At 37.0% G+C, this 5229-nt stretch overlaps 1 pseudogene; it reads left to right on the forward strand.

Moving 5' to 3' along the window:
• Window positions 1–460: 460 nt before the first annotated feature.
• On the forward strand, window positions 461–3199 carry LOC122136726 (annotated as a pseudogene).
• Window positions 3200–5229: the final 2030 nt, after the last annotated feature.

Here is a 5229-nt window from a genome sequence, read left to right on the forward strand (position 1 = left end):
GAGGAACCAGAAACCTGGAGAATAAAACACGAGGAACCAGAAACATTGAGAATAAAACACGAGGAACCAGAAACATTGAGAATAAAACACGAGGAACCAGAAACATTGAGAATAAAACACGAGGAACCAGAAACCTGGAGAATAAAACACGAGGAACCAGAAACTATAATAATAAAACACGAGGAACCAGAAACATTGAGAATAAAACACGAGGAACCAGAAATCCGGAGAATAAAACACGAGGAACCAGAAACCCGCAGAATAAAACACGAGGAACCAGAAACCCGCAGAATAAAACACGAGGAACCAGAAAACCCGGAGAATAAAACACGAGGAACCAGAAACCCGGAGAATAAAACACGAGGAACCAGAAACCTGCAGAATAAAACACGAGGAACCAGAAACCCGGAGAAGAAAACACGAGGAACCAGAAACCCGGAGAATAAAACACGAGGAACCAGAAATCCGGAGAAGAAAACACGAGGAACCAGAAACCCGGAGAATAAAACACGAGGAAGAAGGAGGTTGGTCTTTATTCTTCATTCATCTTTAATTGCCAATTTAAATGCTCTGTTCACTGGTATGCAGAACATTATAAAGCTTCAAGCAGTTTAAGATTTGTTGTAATAGGGAATTTTTTTTTAATAATATGCATGTTACATAACTTTGTAGTTGATCAAACATTTGATAGTTATCCTTAAAGAAACATGGGATTTTTGATTTATAATGTTTTAAAAAATACAAATTTAAGATCAATGTACTGCATTCATGAAAAGATTCAGGAATGTAAAATATATAAAAGCATCAAAATGATCAAAATAAAAAAAACTAAGAAACGCTGATGATTTATGATGAACCCTGAATCTTCGTTAATAATGCTGAGAGTTATAAAGCTTCAGGCATATTTATATTTATTTTACTGAAAATAAACCATTCTTTTATTTCAGAGATGATTGAAAAAAACAAGGAGAATGAAGAATCAAGTGAAGTTGAGGAGAAAAATCATGTCAAAACTGGAGAAAAACCCTTGAGTTGCTCTCAATCGAAAGAGAAAGATTTAAAGAAAATTAGAGCCAATAAATCTTTCACCTGCACTCAGTGTGGAATGAGTTTGACGAGCAAATATAATTTTTGCGTTCACATGAGTTCATACTGGAGAGAAATCGCACACTTGTGATCAGTGCGGGAAGAGTTTCACACAATCATCACACCTTAAGGATCACATAAACATTCACACTGGAGAGAAACCACACAAATGTTCACACTGTGAGAAGAGATTCAGTCAGTCAGGGTACCTGAAAATACATGAGAGGATCCACACTGGAGAGAAACCGTACACTTGTGATCAGTGTGGGAAGAGTTTCACGATAAAAGGAAACCTTACAGGCCATATGAGAGTTCATACTGGAGAGAAGCCATTCACATGTGATCAGTGTGGGAAGATTTTTACACAATCATCAAACCTTAAGATACACATGAAGAGCCACACTAGAGAGAAACCGTACACATGTGATCAGTGTGGGAAGAGTTTCACAATAAAAGGACACCTTTCAGTACATATGAGAGTTCATACTGGAGAGAAACCATTCACTTGTGATCAATGTGGGAAGATTTTTACACAATCATCACACCTTAAGAATCACATGAAGATCCACATTAGAGAGAAACTGTACACATGTGATCAATGCAGTAAAATGTTTTTGAGGGCTTCAGCCCTAAAGCAGCACATGAATGTTCATACAAAGGAGAAACCACATTCGTGTCATTTGTGTGGAAAGAGTTTTTTATGTCTACAAAGTTTAATAGAACACCAGACAATGCATACTGTTATGAAAGAGTACATGTGCTTTGAGTGTGAAAAGACTTTTACTACAGCAAACTGTTTAAAACGGCATGAGAGGATTCACACTGGAGAAAAACCTTACAAGTGTTCACACTGTGACAAGAGATTCAGTGATTCATCAAGTCTGAAAAAACATGAGAGGATCCACACTGGAGAGAAACCGTATAACTGCACTGCATGTGAAAAGCGTTTCAATAATTCATCTGCTTTACACAGACATACAAAAAACATTCACAGATCTTCAGATCTGATGCTGCCTTCTAACCAAATGTGACACAATAATAAATCAAGTAATAAAAATATTATCTGGATGAATCAAGTCATTGCAAGCGACATGACAAAGAAACATTATCTAAAGTTTTCACAGTGAATAAACTTTATCTTCATCTTCAAAACCAGCAGATTCAACTGAGATTTGGGCCAGTTCTGCTTTATTCGGTTTATTCATGGCTGACATTGGGCCTTTCTTGGCTTGCTTTTAGCCCAAATTTCGCAAACAAGAGTGGACCGCTCAAGTGCCACCACTCTTCACAGTATGTGGGCCGGATCTGGGCCAGAATTAAAATCAGTGTGGCCCAGATTTGGGCCAGTTCTGGTTTATTTGGTTTATTCATGGCTGACATTGGGCCTTCCTTTGGCTTGCTTGTGGCCCAAATCTGGCAAAGAGCACCGGACCATCATGCCATCATTCCACGTGGTATATGGGCCAGATCTGGGTCTCAGGAATTTTGGTATCTGGGTTATGACTGGTTTTGTGATCCAGGGTCACATATTTGATTTTGGCAGATCAGCTCCACCCACTGCAACCACATCATCATTGAGTCTCCTCCTATTGTAATCACATCATCAGTGAAGCTCCTCTCACACTGTAGTTCAGCAATAAATCCTGGAATATTGAAATCAGTTTTCAAGTAAATAGGAGCATCAAATCATCAGGAAGAGCAGAAATCTGCAAATACTGAGTTAATTAAAGAGGACAGAGAGGACATGAGAGATCCAGAACCATGCAGAGCCAAACATAGTGAAGATACTGAAGAAGAAACATGTTAGTGTTTATTCTTCATTATAATACGGGGGCCGTTGAATGCTTGAATCTGACTGGCTGTCTGACTGTTCTGAGGTGTGCAATTATTTTCTGGGAAATGCACGGCAAATGTAGTTCCAGGCAGCTCTCTTGACCGCATTACAGTTCCATATCACTTCACATAGTAAAACTGCAATAACAGAAATTACACGACTAACAAAAACAACATGACAGATGATTTTCCGAAAGTAATTACACATGACATTTCTCACTAGCGAGGTAATAACAGCGCTGTTTAGAGATGCTGCTGCAGAACACTGTTGAGGGATGCACAGAGGTAGCCTAATTCACACAATCTCTCTCTCTCTCTCTCTCTCTCTCTCTCTCTCTTTCTCTGTGTTTCTCTGTCTCTCTCACTCTCTTTCTAATAACTTCATTAATAACTGCATTAGAATGCTATCAACGGCTCAAACTTCCATTACCAGCTTTAAAATGACGTTTTGGAACCAGCAAAAGAGGCATTGGATGAGATGCGGAAGAAATAATTCAACTCACAATAGCGATTTAATTTAAAAAACTGGACAAATCCCTTTAAATATATCACCTGATCAATGTCTTGAGGTGTGGTAACCGTAACTCCGCTTCACGTCGTGGCCGCATCACCACATTGGGTGTGCATTATTTTTGTAATAATTCAACGGCCGTTGTCAATTATTCCTTACATAAACAACTGTGTATTTGTGTATGACTGTTAAATAAAGTCTTTTCAGAATAGAATTTTCTCATGACTTATTTTATTTTGAATTTGAATGGACAAATACGTACAAAAATGTTGTATATCAAAATATCCTTCTAAACACAGTCAGACATGTCTTATTGGGGGGGGGGTAGTTTTTTGTATTATTATCTGTTATTATTTTTAATTAGGCTACATCTTATTATTATCACTTGTTTTTATTTATCTTAATTTCCATATTTAAATGCTGCAACGTTGTGTGATTTTCAATGAAATATTTCACTGCTAATTCACTCCTTTTTCTTCTCTAATCCTCAATCAGGAAGACTGTTGATGTTGATCAAATACCATGTGTGGCTAATTTTAATTTTAATTAGCTAATTTTTTCCTTTTTATTTATTTGTGCAGATCGGCTTGTTCAAAGGAAAACAAAACAGTGCACCTCTTGTCGCTTCACACTCCAGTCCAACGGGTGGTGCTAAAACACATACGTTTGTTTGCCAAACATCATAAAACTTCAGAGGAAGAAGATTAGTTCACTGCACTCTCTGTTGTTTTGTTGTGATGATGGCTTAATACAAACTGTTAGAAATGTTGTTTCTGTAAGTAGAAAAATACAGTTTTTATTTTATATCTATAGATTTTATTTTAGGCAAGTCCTGATGATTTGAGAAGGCTAAATTGATCAAACATAGGCTCACTGTCTGCCGCTGGCCAGCGTTTTTTCTAAATAACTAAAAAAAAAACTAAACGAAATATAATCACTTTGCCATTACATACAAAACTGAATTATTTTAATAACTGGAACAGTAGTATAAGCTGTTTAGGGAGAAGGGGGTTAAAAGATGGGCTCGGGTCAGCTCGGGCCGTAATTCTGATGTGCTGTAGGACACGGGCCGGGCAAGGGCCTGAGCATCTTGGGCCAGGGCCTAAATTGGAGGCCATGCAGGGCTTTACGTGTTACCTTAACTATTCACAGAGCTGGCTCCAGAATCAAATCACTCAGGTTGCTTCTGAAATTAGTGAGGGTTATCTAACACACACACATATATATATATATATATATATATATATATATATATATATATATATATATACACACTTCACTTTATAATAACTAAAAAGCTGTCACTCACTTTAGTTCATCATGACCTCACAAAGAGTGCAGAACTCAACACTTGTTTATTTTGTTTATTCCCTTTTTTCTTTAGTTTTTGTGCATAATTTATATTTTATTTATTTATTTATTTATTTATTTGTGTTTCATGTATATCTATTTACTTTAATTTTTCAAGCTCACTTGCACTTAATTTTTAAAAAATATTTCTACATATGTATGTTGGATGCTGTGTTACTCTTATTACACATTTTTAATTATTGAAATAGCAATTTGACAAGTAAAGAGAAAGCACATAAAATGGCAATGACAATTTTTACACTATTTTCATTATCTTACAGGGCCCCCAGCACTGCCTGTAATCTCTGAAGAGTGTTCTTACACAGGTCTCGTGGAGCTGGAGGGGGTTGAGTGCAGTGTGAAGGGCTGTGATGATGCTGTCCTCTGTAGATCTGTTTGCTCTGTATGTAAACTGCTGCAGCTCAGGCTGGATTTGATTTACTGTGAGA

Source organism: Cyprinus carpio, chromosome B3, assembly GCF_018340385.1.
Source record: "Cyprinus carpio isolate SPL01 chromosome B3, ASM1834038v1, whole genome shotgun sequence".
NCBI lineage: Eukaryota > Metazoa > Chordata > Actinopteri > Cypriniformes > Cyprinidae > Cyprinus > Cyprinus carpio.